This window comes from Triturus cristatus, chromosome 6, assembly GCF_964204655.1.
Source record: "Triturus cristatus chromosome 6, aTriCri1.1, whole genome shotgun sequence".
In the NCBI taxonomy this organism is placed as follows: domain Eukaryota; kingdom Metazoa; phylum Chordata; class Amphibia; order Caudata; family Salamandridae; genus Triturus; species Triturus cristatus.
This window is the reverse complement of record NC_140589.1, coordinates 615,155,550-615,170,772: the sequence shown is the minus strand read 5'-3', so window position 1 is coordinate 615,170,772 and position 15,223 is coordinate 615,155,550.

Genomic DNA, 15,223 nt, shown 5'->3' with positions numbered 1-15,223 from the left:
TATGTCCCCTATCTTGGACCCCAACGGTTTCATGTATAAATCACAAGTACATGTATGTTCCCTCCAGTTCCAGTTATGAAGACGCAAACACGTGTGCGTCCACCGTCAACATGTCCTCTTTTAGATCCGCCATGAATGGGCCGGATATTCCATTCTTAAGTATGAAAGGCCACCGGCTTTATATGGTTCATTTATCCCATTTTACAGTCCAGGCGAGTAGGCCCTGATTCCGCCATCAAGCTTTTCTTGCCTTCTGCCTCTGAAAGTTCCAGTCTGAGCTCGCATCTGTATCCATGAACTTTGTCCTACTCCCTGCGCGGCTAACGGTGCCCGACTCCAGCCTGTTGCCTGCCAAAAAACTGTATTTCACCTTCGAAATTATCTGCTCCGCTCCCTATCCAATGCATTCCTGTCTAGTAGTTTAAGTAAACATTCTTCCAGCTACCGAGCAAAGGGCCCGGCCTCTCTGTCTTTATGCAAGTAATTCATAGCCCTGTTACTATGGACGATTTCTGCCCTCGCATCTAGTGTAGACACTTAGACGCTTGTACACGCACTAACAGTCAGTATAGTCAGTATAGAATAAGATTCTACTCTAAGAGACCTCTCTTTTTGGATAACATAGTTCCTTAAACATAGGATGTTAGATATGATTTGGGATTAGGTTGACTTGACCCCCCAGACTCCCTGTCTCCACATGTAGAGCTAAATGTCAAGTCCCCTTCACCCCCTAGTTGCACGTCAATCACACGTCATGCTGCTGCGCGCGCATTTCTGCCAAGTATTTCTGCTGACATTGCGAAATTCTTTCATGGAACCACCCTATTATGACATCATACCTGATGACGTTCTTTAGTTACACCCAGTTACACCCACTCTAGCTACGCATGTATGTTTTATCTTTGCTATCAATTGTTACGCCTCCTCCATCTGTTTCACTGTAATGCATATTGTATAAAAATGATTACTTGTCAATAAAGTAGGGTCTTCACTTCCTGAACCTTCGTGGTGATGGAATATGGAGCTCCTCAATTCGAATTGATCTTGGAATAAAGCCCGTTCCGAACCTCTAATACCACGGATTCTGCCTCTTATTTTACTGAGCTATTATTATAGATTTTCCGCATCAAATTAAGTTCCGGTAATTAAATTATTTACCACAATGTGCTTATTAAATATCTGGGAGCCAACAGATTTGAATGTCTGCCTGACACAGTGGGTCACTTTGGGGCTCATACTCGCCAAGAGAAACATTGCCCAGCGATGGGGAGCGCCGCTCCCTCCTACAGTGGGGGATTGGGAGAAAGACTTGGATTGGGCAATGTTTTGGGAAAAAACAGTGTATGTTGCCCAGGCATGTCCCAAGAAATGGATCCGTGTTTGGGGCTTGTGGAATTCCTACAGGGGAGATATATGTCAACCGCCCCTCGTCCTCAGTAACGAAGATCCCCCTTCACCCTAGACCTTCCAAAGTATATTCTGAGTAATGCATATTACCTATTGTTCCCATGAACCCTGGTGTACTACTTCCTCCGAACTGTGATTGAAATGCTGATGTTTGTTTATCAATAAAAAGTTTTCCCCAAAAAAAAAATATTCTAGACCTCTTTCCTCATAAAGGAGATAAAGGCGTTTAGTTCTGCTTTCAACCCCATTGGTGTTCGTGAGATTAGCACGGTGCCATCTGCAAACATCAGAATAGGAGTAGACACACCTGCTATTTTGGGGGCATCGTGTTTACAGTCCATCAGTCTGCCTACTCCTCCATTATTATATAGGCTAAAAAAGGTGAGGGCAAGGACGCACTCTTGTCTTACCCCTTGCTTGATCTCGATCCTATCTGTCAAGTCCCCTGCATTATTCCACCTGACCTTTGAATATGTATTTGCATGTAGAACTTTCAGTAGCCTCAACAGATCTAGGGGGATGCCATACCCATCCAAAATGTCCCATAAGGTTTTCCTTGGGACCAGGTCAAAGGCAGCACTCAGATCGATGCAAGCGACATATATATGGTCACGCTTCAAGGTGACATATTTCCAAGCTATCACCTTGAAGTGGAGGACCTGGTCCAGTGTGCTGATCTTTGATCTAAACCCTGCTTGCGCCTCTTCTAGGATATTGTTCTGAACAACACCTGCCTGCAGAACATTTTCAGTGTGTTATCCAGCAGGCTAATGGGTCTATAGTTGGAGGGGTTTGTTCTTTCTCCCTTTTTGTAAATGGGTATGATACTCACTTCTTGCCATGTAGGGGGTATAGAGTTGCTTTTAGGATGCTGTTAGATACAGTATTCAAGTATGGAAATAAAGTACACAACAATGGCATCTATGAAGATACCAAAAAAGCATCAGACAAGACTGCTACCAATAATGACACATCCACTTCACCACCTACAGAGCTCTCTCTAACTTTCACCAGTCTATAGTTTCTTATCCTTTGACTTCCACAAACATAGGGTACAAGACCTGAGTTCTGTCTCATTTCCAGTACATCAGGGTGGATGGATGTATGATGATACATCGCGCACGATTCCATCGCGTGCGTTAACCACGCGGTCAATACATCGCGCAATCAAACACATCGCCATTTTTTACATCGTACGCTGTTGCATACCTATAGGCAAGTAGTAAACATCGCCAACGCTAAAATCGCACGTCACTACATCGCGTCACTTGCGATGCCGCCTCTCCCCTGCCCCCCCCCTGCACTCCCACCCCCCTTCCCCACGACGGCAATTCTTTTCTTCCTATTCCTCGTTTTTTTTATTTTGGGGTGTATTTCTGGCCACTAATTATGTAAATTTCAAACCATACATTATTTAAAATGTTACCGTCAGCCTTTCAAAAACGTATTTGGGGGGGACAAATGGTGATGCACACCGTGCCTCCAGCCATTTCCCCCTCAATTGTGCAGCTGACCAGACGTCGTTGCACAGAAACTAATGGAATTGTCTTCTCCTCCAGGATGTGACTTGCAGAGGCCTACTGCGTAGATTGCGACGTTCACCGTACGCGTACCCCTGATTATTTCCTCGGAATCAGTAACTTGTAGCAATGCGAGTGATGTCATTCAAGGAGATTCCAAACTGATGTCCTTCCTCAATCCTCGTAAGGACCATTGCAGTAAAAAAAGTGATTTTAACGTGTGGAATGTTACATTTTGCTGATATTCAGTAAGTAGTGTATGGGTACGACCGTCAGACCATTATTCTCATAGTAACTTATGACTGCTTGTTGGCTTTCATTTGAAATGCTCCATTTTCTGTGTGACAAGTACCATCTGAAGGGCTACTTTGGAAGCATTCATTGGTTGAAATTGTGTCTCACTCTGTTAAGTGTTGTGTTTCCATTTTAAACATTGTCTCATTTAGTGGCCAGAAGGCTTCACAGAGCTCCTACAGCTTAGTGGGTGTTTTGGTACCAGCCGAGGGCAATGCAATGCCACATGGCAGGCGTATGGTAGAGACTGCAGACCAACGGCTACCAAGTGCCAGCTGCTTTTTGCACACTATGGAGCAGATTTGCTGGCCGGGTCAGTTGGCACAGTGTCTATGAACCAGCCAGAGTTTGTGCTGCGTTGGAACCACCAGTCCGGCAAATGGGCTGTTCACAACGAATCAAAGAAATCTTCTTCGTTAAAATTTCTAAGGTAGGATTTCTTCTGCGAATCCCTACGAATAGCTGTACCTGCAAGGGAGGGCTGCAAGATGCAACAGATTTTCGTATGTGCAGTCTCACTTTAGCATAAGAACAAAAATGTATTTCCACTACAACGCTGTAGTGCTAATATATTTTTGTTCTTTGTTCTTTGTATACGTTTCACATCATGCAAATGTCTTATAGGCCAAAGTTATTCTTTCCATTGTATTTCCCCACACATCTTACTGCAACAGAGCGTATTTCATGTGTTCATACAGAACGTATTAACGTATAAATCTTTCCTTTTTTTGCTAGGCTAACATTTTTAAATGTTATTTGCCGTTTGTGGGTGTGCCCCCGCCTTCCCCACGCTACTAATTCTTTCCTATCCTAAAGTGGCATCGCATCATGAAACTTTTGTTTTTGTAAGTGCGCTTTAACGTTTACATCGTCAAGTGGCTTACGTTGGTTGAAGCGCTGCAGTGGCTTGCGATGTAAACGTAATTGGTCAAGTGCGTTGTTATGGCTTACGTTGGTATCGTTTACGATGTCAACGTTAAAGCGTTGCAGTGGCTTGCGATGTAACCGTAATTGCGATGCCCTAGTTGCGTTGTAATCACCTTGCGAAGTGATCACTTCGTTGCGATGGGTGTTCGCCGGGTGGATGGCTGCTAGGAAGACACCAAAAAAGTAAAAACAGCATCATCCATGATCCAGTCCAAGGACCATCTCCTGTATCCACAAGCACCCACATTTTCTTTCTGTTCACAATGAGCTTTTTACTGGCATGCAGCCTACAGGTGGTTATCTAAGCATGGAGAAACCTTATGTTTAAGTGAGACAACTTTGTCAGATGATGAATGAATACTTCAAGCAAATCTGGTATAATGTCTACAAATGTGATTTGGTTACTGTGCTGCCTAATGAATGTGTTTACTGTGACTAGGGTTAGAATGGAAATTAGATTAATGGGATGCAAGAAAAAGCCCTGCAGGGAAGAGAAAACATGAGCAACAATTTATTCAGACATGAAGGTAAAGACAATGAAGAGGTTCATGGGCAACGAGAATCATGCTGTGTGTTTAAGAACTTTTTTTTTCAAAAGAAACAAGGTCCCATTCAACTGGGATGGGTATGGTTTCACAATTTCCCAGTCAAAAATTGGTTTTTACACGTTCTTGAATAGAGAAATAAATGTAATTTAATAACAATTCGGCGAAAAACAAGTAATATGTGGTGGGATAAGTGAGCAACCCGTGAGTAGGTTAAAAGGAAATCAGCCGATTTCCTTACCTCAGGCAAGTGACTTAAAATGTGACTTTTTAGTGTTTGCAGAATAAAAAATAAAGAAAGTCACAATCAGTTAACATCTCATACTCGGTTATAAAATACAGCGTATAGTTAAGAGTTTAGAGACGTGAGTCGACGACGTTTTGATCCCCATAGAAGTGGTGGGACCTCTTCAGGACTAAACGATGGATAAGATGCCTGGGAAAGTTTGCTGTACGTGGACAGCGAAGGGAAAGGGCAGCAAGGCGCTCCTAGACCCTCAGCCCGTTTGGGGGAAAATAACGATGCGGGGTGCGTCGAGGCGTATTTGAGGAGTTGACGCGGGTGGGTCCGGTAAGGCGCTGACAGCGCATATAGTAGTGCGAATGCAGTCTCCCAGACGGGATGGAGGGGGAGAGATGTGTCCTCAGCACGGGAGAATCAGCTTCTGATAAGGGGTTTCCAAGGGAGCGGTCCGACGGGGTCTGAGGAGTCACGGCAATGCTCGGTGTCAAAACTCCTGGAGCGGAGTACAGCCCAGACAGAACTCAGGAGGATGGAGGTAACATCAACGTGTTGAAGGCAGGTGGGCAAGAGGGGGCTGAGGGTGTAGAATGCTACTTTTACCTTTGCTAATGCACATTAATCCCCATAAAGTATTTCCCTTGCAATGAATGGAGGGTAAGGCTCCTTGTGGTGCAATATATTTGCACACTTTTCGATTATGTTCTCAGCAGCATCTGCAATTGTTCTGTCACCAATGATGGGACAGTGCTGCCAGCCACACACCTGGGCTGAACTCCACCCTACTGAGGGTCCTGCCCATCTCAGAAGTAAACTGGAACAATTGTCCTTCCTGTTATCTGCCATGTTGAGAGGAGCACAGTAAATATAAAGCTCTATGAAAAATGTTTTGGTACTTTGCGATGTCACAGTTGTAACGTGTGAAGCACTGTCTCGTCCTGGACTAAAGTGTGACCAGCCCAGAAACCCTGCCATCCTCCACAGGATGTGCAGGTCACCTGAGCTTAGATCAAACAACAGCATGGTCATGAGTTCGTCTTAGGATCTAGTACTTGAACATATGTTGTAACCATGGAGTTCTGACTCCAGCAAAGCTGCAATTAGCAATGATAATAACTTAAATTTGAAGCAGGACAAAATCAGAAGCCAGTGAAGTTCCTTACAGGCATCAGAGAAGTGGTTGTATTTCTTGTGTCCACAGAATAGCCGACTGCAAGATTTTGGATCCGCTACAACTTCTCCAGCAGGAAGTCCTGGCAAGCCCAGAAGAGTGTTTCCCTGAGCTAACTTGGAAGGTATGACAGCAATAACTAAGAAAACATACGAATAATTAGTTGGATTTGTTCAGCAGATGAACTTGAATGTTTTACTTTACGCTGTATCATCTCCTCACCTATGTAAACAAGGCTATGTAGTGAAAAAGTTGTAATTTATCTGGTAGAAGAGGCCTAACCATTTTGTGCCAGCATTACGGCCTAGTGAGTGGTGCTTGAGGAGGGATAGAGTGGAGATTTTATCCGTTTCAGCTAAGGAGGAATAGCAATAAATGAGGCATGAGGGCAAATTTTGTGGAGGCCCAATGGCAGAGGACTAAGTCTCATGCATGGAGAACAAAGGAAGTACACAAACACGCGGTTCAACACATGGTTCATCCCTCTCCAACTCATGCATGCTTTCACTTAGGCTCTCTCTCCTGCCTGTATAAGTTACAAAGGCTGTGCAATGTTTATTTTTCTCTTTACCAGGTTAGGTAGATTACCATGAAAGGCAGCAAAAAAGTGCACGAGGCAAGATCTAATGAGAAATTCAACAAAATGATGGCTTTAATGCTTGATTTTGCTCACTATGCCATTACATATGAGACCAACTACATGCAAATCAGCGTTGGGTCCAACTCTAGTAGCTACAGTGCTTAATGTGAGCGGGTAGTTGCCAGTGGGGGGCACCAGCAAATAATTTTGGTGATTTCCACTTATTTATTCTTCTTCATTCATTTCCAGAGAACAAGAGTGGGAAATACACACAAAGTTTAAAGATGGAAGAAGAGAAAGACGAAAAAACAATCACAAAGGAGAAAGAAGGAACCAGCAAGCGAAGGATAAAGGGGCAAGAGTGTCTGGCAGTGATTAAAGACGTCTGTGGTGGATTCAAGTCTACGCACCCATGCTATTCAGTGCTTTAACATTTAATAGCGCGGGGTGCGGGCTTCAGAGCAGAGCTTTGGGCACCAGCACTTATGCTATTACAAATTAAACACTGAGTAGGAACAGTTCCAACCTAAACTGCTGTGGCACATCCTCTCTGAATGGGAGCATGTGCTACTCTAAAATGCCTTGCCATCTGTGAGGTGCAGCAGGAGACCTATGCCACAGTGAGAGCAAGACATAGTGTAAGGCATTTACATGGGCTGCTAGTGATTACTGAGTATTATCCAGCAGGGCTACCACATTGCAAATGCGCTTCTATTGCATCACATTTATATTCACCTCATCTCGCTCCATCCCTTAGACGTTTTGTCTATCAATACACTCACTTACCCTTTCACTCCTGACAGCATAGGGTACAAAATTGGTTCTCTGCATCATAGTTTCATGTGAGGTGGTGAGGGGTGGGTACAGTGAATGGAACAAAGAGAGGCCTTGAGGCAAGACCTAGTCCAACATCCTCTTCCATTGCCTACACTCATAATCCTTCCCTCCTTAAAATAAGAACCATGAAGTTCCCCTCTAATTTCAACCCTCTTCATCCCGTCTTGGTACTCTGCCTAATCACACATGCTCCAGTACCATCAACATCGTTTCTGGGAAATCACGGTGGATAGCAGATAACAAAAAACATATATATCTTCACTATTTCTCCAGTATTGGTAACTTTCATGCTTTCAATATCCTCCATTGTCAGATAAAGACCATGCACCTAATATGAATAGAATAACTATTCCATAAGTCTGGGCCTTCTGCATAAACATGTCCACTTTTTTCGAACAACAATTAATATACAATTCTTGAAAGCCTGAGACAATGTATAGAAAATGAGTTGTATGGTATTTCCTGAGGCTGCTAGAAATAAACCAACTAGTCATGTTAATATTGGTAGACATGGTATTCCTGGCCACTCAAATGTGCAGTCACTCCTGAATCACTCTCAGCATGGTACTGTAGGCAGAAAGAGAGGACTTTTGTTTGGCACAGGATACGCAAGTATTTGAAAAGGTAGAATCAACACCCATACTTTTGATGTTTATTACTGTCACTCAGCTGAAGAGGCACCCACGATAATTTGTTATGATTTCCCATTTGTATTCACTCATCAAGATCCAAATTTCTATATCTAGGGTGTTTAAAAAGAATGAAATAAGGATATGAATAAAAACAAAATAAAAAAACTAGATTTTTTTTTTTGATAATCAATTTTTATTGACTTTATGAGGACGAACATAAGAAAAACATTACCAGCCAACAGTACAGTTATCAGTGCAAAACAAAACAAGAAAATATTACACCATCGCACAGACAAGAAGCAATTAGCATCAAACCCGCCCCAGTCCATAACTGATCGTCCGAGATTGTCAATCCTCCACCCTTCCCAAACCATTTGCCCCACATTCTACGAAACTTCTTCAGGCAGCCTCTGGCCTCATACATGGGCCGCTCCTGCACAGCACATCAATCCACTCCCCTGCGCCAACGCACCATGGTGGGTGCAGTCGAGTTCACCCAGTTGGCCGCAATGTCCCTTTTGGCCTCCATCATAGCCGTGTTTAGAAAACGTTTTTCAGCTCTGGAGCCATCCATACCCTCAGTAATACCCAGGAGCACATTCATTGGGTTAAGGGGAACCTCCCAACCCAGGACCTCAGTGAGCTCCCCCGTTATTGACTCCCTTTAGGGCGTGATTGCGGGACAGAGCCATACCATGTGATAGAAATCGGCCTGGGGATAGACGCAACAGGGACAGGATGCATCAAATCTGAGTCCAGCATGGTGGAGACGCAGCGGCGTGAGGTATGCAGTGTGCAAATAGTATATTTGAACCAGTCGAAGCCTTGTTGAGGCTGTGACCAATTTAGGAGCCATCAATGCGTCGCGCCAATCTGTATCATCTAGGGACCCAAGCAAGCCCTCCCATTTGCCCCTAAGGTGGGATAGGGAGTTGGGGGTGATATTTGTGAGGGACCGATAGATGCGGGAGACTCCACCTTTCCCCAAGTTGCCAGTCATGACCTGGATCTCCGGTGGACTATACTCGGGCAGAGAGGTGTCCTCTGGGATATGAGAGCAGAAGGCATGGCATAGCTGTAAATAGCGGTAAAACTGGGAAGCGTGGAGGGAGTTTCCGGTCTGTAGATCCCGAAAGGTGCGCATGTGGTTCCCACCCCAGACATCCCCCAATTGTGAAATCCCAATGAGATCCCACGCTCTAAAGCCGGAGAGACGGGCGACCTCCTGGAGCCGTGTTCCACACCACAGTGGGGTATATCAGGTCAGTTTATCCGACCAGAGGATGTGACACAGAACCCATCTGCGTCAACACTGCCTCTAGGTATCGCCAGTCCACCGAATCGAAGGCCTTCTCAAAGTCTCCAAGAAGCAGAGATAGAGAGGGGGTTAATTGTTGTCGATTCGCAAGAGCGAGGTGGAGACGTCTAAGGCAGTGTCAGGGTTCCCCGGGAAGGCATGAATCCACACTGGTCTGGGTGGACCAGCTTGCCCAGATATGGGCGGATGCGATTAGCTAGGACCGAGGCGAATATTTTAAGCCCCAAATTAATGAGAGAGATGGGGAGGTAATCAGAGCAATGTTTCGAAGGAGGCTGGGACTTAGGTCTGTATCGGGACCGAAAGAAACGCGGTCAGCCGCTTCATGATACACCTCTAGAAGGTGGGAAACAAGCGTGTCTCGATAGGACGCATAGAACTCCTGCGGGAGTCCGTCCGGTCCCGGTGTCTTACCCGCGGCCATGCGTGAAATAGCGTCAGTAATTTCTCCGGGGTGAGCGGAAGGTCAAGCGCTTCCCCCTCGGATTAACTGAGCCACAGAAGGGGGAGTTGTTCACGTTGGAGGAGTTCTGGGAGTGAGAGACTGGGAGGCTGTACAGAATAAAGAGTAGCGTGGTATGTGGCGAAGCATTGGGCCACCACCATGTGGGTTCGCTGGGTCTCCCCATCGGAGTCAACCACCTCAGGTATGATACGTTGGCCATAGGATAGGTGGCCAAACGATGCAAGAGCTTCCCATTTTTGTCTCCCCACCCATACACTTGTGCTACAGAGGACCTCCACAGCAGATTAGCAGCCTCCAGAGAGGTCTGCCTGATCTCATCCCTCAGAAACGCTAGTTTCCTGTCTTGGACTGTAGTTATCTCCTCAGGGCCTCCAGAAGTGTGAGCCGGGAGTCCTGCTGCGCACGCTGCAGTTCAAGTTGGCCTTTGGCAAAGCCCCGAATGGTGGCCTCATAGGCCTCCCAAAGAGTGCCAGGAGAGGAAACCGTACCCTGATTAGTAGAGAAGTATTGACGAAGCTCGTCCCCTATTTGGTCTCTGAAGTCTTTGTCCTGGAGGAACCAGGCATTCAGCCGCCAGATTGGGCATGAAGATGCCGGGAGACCGCCCATCCACATCATCACTGGGGAATGGTCCAATAAGCCCCTGGGTAGGATAGTGATGGCTTGAATTGTTCGACAGTCCAAGGCCGGCAGGAAGAGATAATTGAGCCGGGCATGTGTGTGATGGGAAGCCGAAGTGTGGGTGTACATTCGAGTTGTCAGGTGCCAGAGCCTCCAGGCATCTCCGAGGCCCAAAGTGGCAGCCCAATTCGACAGGAGGTTAGACCAATTCGCTCTGGAGACGGAAGGAGGCGCGGCAGTGTCAAGGCTGGGGTCCATAACTGCGTTGAAGTCTCCTCCAATGACAGTCATTCCCGGAGGCAAGGTCGCTACTAGTGTAGTGAGATGCTGAAGTGTGGGGATAGCAGGGAGGGGGGATTATACAGTGAGTACATTCAGAGGCCAGTCGCCAATGACCTCCTCTACGATGAGAAAGCGGCCCTCAGGGTCATGGGTTACTTTAAGCGCCACAAAGGGAAGAGCATGGCGTATCAGGGCAGCTACTCCTCGTGACCCCTGGGTAAATCCAGAGTGCCAGATTCCGCCATAACCATAGCACACCAAGAAGGGGCAGGTGGGTCTCTTGGAGCATCAGTATGTCCACAGTGTGACGCTGGGTATATCGCAGGACCGCCGTGCATTTGACTTTATCTAAGAGGCCATTAACATTCCAGGACATGATGTGGAGTGACTCCAGTCCAGTATAGTTTTTCAGACATGGGGAGGCTGAGTGGAAAGGCGGACACCCGGCTTGGGTGAGTGCAGGTGAGGTGGTGCGTGTGTGTGGGGTAGCTGGTGTAGGTCTGTGGTGTCGGGCTCTGTGTGCATGCATCGCGGCAGAAGAGAAATGCTGGTACAGTAAACAATGAAAACAACAAATACAACTCGGGACAACAGTCCCCCCCCAATCCAACCCCAACCCTCCACCCTATACTTCAGGAACGGAAGCATCTGTCACCTTATCAGTGGAGAACTAAGAGAGAACCAAACTAGAAAGCTTGGAAATGGGGAATCATGGAGGACCCCTTCTCATAGTAGGATGTACGTAACTATGTCCATCGGCCATTGAAATAATGATGAGCCAATGTGTGGCTCCTGGTGGTGGAGCCGGTTGCAGCCAGAGGATGAAGGTGGGCTCAGGCGGGGTCCTTGAGAAGTGTCGGGCTGCGGGAGAGATCCGCCTCAGGCAACTCTAGTAGTGATGGCCGGGGCGAGGCACCACCAGGGTCCGAGCAGCCGGAGGAACCAGAGCGCCGCATGGTTAGGGGGTCCCCGGGGAGCGCCCCAGACGTCATCTGACCAGAGGGACCCAATGGTGAGTCTGAGCGGGACCGTCTCTGACCTCGTCGCCTGCGCGAATGAGTGCCTTGCAGCCGGGTGACAGAGATCTCCCGAGGGGTACCCCCCGCGGTGTTTGCAGATGATGGATTCCGGGCAGTGGTCTGCAGGGGGCGCTCCTCTGTTGCCCATGTCCATGCCTCCTCAGGGGTGTTGAAGAAGAGAGTCTTGATCGCACAACTCGCAGGCGAGCCGGGAAGAGGAGCTTGTATTGTATGTTGAGAGCGCGTAGCTTCTGCTTGACTTTCCCAAGAGAGCGGCGCTGACCGTGGACCTCACGAGTATAGTCAAGGAAGATCATGATCATGTGCTTTTCTTATGCAAGGTGTTGCTGCTTACAGGCTTCGTTCAGAACAGAGTCGCGGTCTTTAAAATTGAGGATACGCATTATGATTGGCCTGGGAGGTGCCCCCAGCGACGGCTTAGGTGCAAGTGAGCGGTGTGCACGTCCAATCGCGAACCATGGGGAGAGGGAGCCTCAGGCATCCATGAACGCAACCAGTGCTCCTCAAAGTCCGCCGTCCGGACCTGCTCTACACCCTCCGGATATCCCACCAGGCAGAGGTTGTTGCGACGGGATCTGTTTCCGGCATCCTCAGCCCGCCGGTGAAGCTCTTGGGTGTGAGACTGGAGATGAGCAACTTGACCTTTGAGCTGCAGGACCTCATCCTCCGCAGCAGATATACGAGATTCAGTTTCTTGAATCAGGGCTGTGGCATTCCGAAGGTCTTGTCGAATAAGGGTCACATCGACCCGGACTTTGGCAATCTTTCCCTCCACCGAAGATTGCGAGGCATGAATAGCCTGAAGGATAGTGGACAGGTCCGCTGCAGGTGGGGCATCTTTGTCTGTGGTTCCCCCAGTTGCCCCAGGGTCCATGGTGGTGAACCGGTCCATTTTAGACTGAGTGGCAGAGGTTTTCGTCGACCTGTCTCTGCCCATGGCCGCCACCCAGCAAGGTCGGAGGTCCAGGGATGAGGAGGGGAGGGGAAGGCCGGCCACTCCACGTCCCTTCACTGGCCGGCCAATGGCCACCACCCCTCTCTGGCAGGGTCACCCGCACCCCACTCGAGAATTCGGATGTGAGGGGACCCAATGGAGGGGTGGAGTCGACGTTCGGGTTGGATCTCTTGGAATGGCTCAGGTGAAGGATCGGGGCACAGTCTCGGGGCGTGCACGGAGAGTGCCAGCCGGTGGGTGGGGTCAGAGGGACCAACAAGTCTCTCCACTGATGCCACCCGAGGCGGCAGCCGAAATCTCCCAAAAGCAGCTCCGGCTGCCCCCAGTCACCTGCTTCGCAGCTACCTTCAGGAGAGGAAGCAGCTACTCAGGACGCCACCGCCGCTCGAAGTAGCAGCCGAAGTACCTCCCGCTCGTCCCAGTGCACCGAGAAGGAGAGTGTGGGGTAAACTGGTCTAACCCACAGTATTAACGGCCCGACCCACTGCCCCCCGCCAGAGGACTCAGGGAACCCTGCACCTCCAGAGTCCTAGGCCACGATGAGGACGAGGGGCCCCCTGGCGTGGAAAGTGACGGGCCTCCTGCCACCCGGATTGACGGCCGAACCTCCACCACCCAGGACAGGCCAACCACCGCAACGGTACAGAGTCAGTGGCCGATCTTGCTCCTCATCTCTGCACCCCCTGCACTCGGCAATACTGCAGTTCTCGAGAGGGCCTATTTGCCAGAAGAGGGGCCTACGTTCATCCCGGTCTTCGCGGAATGCCACAGGAGGGGAAAGAGGGGCTGCACACCCCCCTCGCCGCTGTCCGATCGACAGCCGAAGGCCTCACGGAGTCAGTCTTACGTAGCTGGCGTGCGGCCCAACCCTCGGAGCAGAGAGCCCCAATCCAGGACCAGCACCCAGCAGGGAGCCAAAGCGAGCTCCGCAAGACCAAGGCAACTGCGGGGCACTGACCAGAAACACCTCTCCGAGCTGCCACCCGACCGACAGCCGATCGCGCGTGCCGTACCTCGATATGCACGTCTCAGGATGCCAGTGCCATTGGATCTGTCGCCACCACTGGATCCAGGGCTCAGGTCCGACGCTCAGCCAGGGGTCAAGGCAAGGACCACATGAGTAGAGCGCCAGCGGGGGGCTGGTGTAGAAGCACCGTTCCATGCCACCATCTGACCGACGCCCGATCGCGCGTCTCCAATCCCCAGCACCGCAGGAGCCACCTCTGCTGCGTAACACGCAAGGCCTCACCAGGCCGCCCCCAGCGCCCCAGGTCCAGCAAGTATACACCAGTGCAAAGAGGGGGATCGGCACCACAGCGTCAGTCAGAATAACATCATTGGCCCTGCAGAGGCCGGTCACTCGCACCACACAGTGGCAGCGCCAGGCTCAGCGCTCAGGCAGATCAGGAGCTCACCACCGCAGGCCCGACATCTTAGTTTTGCCACGAGGCCGGGCTCCAGGAGCAGGGGCAGTTTATGACGCCTAAACGCCGTCAAAATCGCTGCAAAGTAGGGCTCCAGAACCCAAAGGTAGTCAGGCAGTTGGGTTTCAGGGTGAAGGATGTCCCGATGGTGGCAGATTAGGAGCGGATGACTGAGGGGTCCAGAGCACTCCTAAAGTGCGACTGCCATTTTGACGCTCCTGGTAACGCCCCAAACTAGAATTATTTAATGGAAAGGAGTTCATCCATTGTATTAGGTGGGGGAGCTAGTTGAGATACTATACCTGATGGTCTAGGGAGAGTGATGATGTGCATTTTGAAGGTATCCCCAGTTGGGAATTTACGTTTGAAAGAAAGAGTTAACAATCATGTGCTTGAACTCGAACATTCCCTAAACCAGACCTGCTTATTCAGGCATTTTGATTTTCCCACATGTTTAGCAATACAGAACTCCAACTGAGCGACTGTACCTATTCTGTACCTATTTGTATTTGTATTTGTATTTGTATTTTTAACTTGTAGAGCGCCTTATCACCCCGGGGTCTCTAAGCGCTTAGCAGACGAGTGAGTACTGGCAGGAAGAAAAACCGACTAGATGTTACCCCATGCCTCTTGAAAGAGCACAGTTTTTAGCTCTTTCCTAAAAGGCAGGAGTCTGGTTTCTTTGCGCAGATTTTCAGGCAGTTGGTTCCAAGCTTTGGGCATTATGTGGGAAAATGTCCGACCACCGATGGTGGATCGTTTGATCCTAGGGCAGATCAATAGGGCGGCGTTGGCTGAGCGTAGGTTCCTGTTAGGAGCATATGGGACAAGGCGTTTTTTGATGTATTTTGGGGCTTGCCCATATAAGGCTTTCTGCGTAATGCATAGGCCCTTGAACTTGGCTCGTTGATTCACTGGCAACCAGTGTAGCTCCCGGAGGAGGGGGGTGGCCGGTGTCCTTCT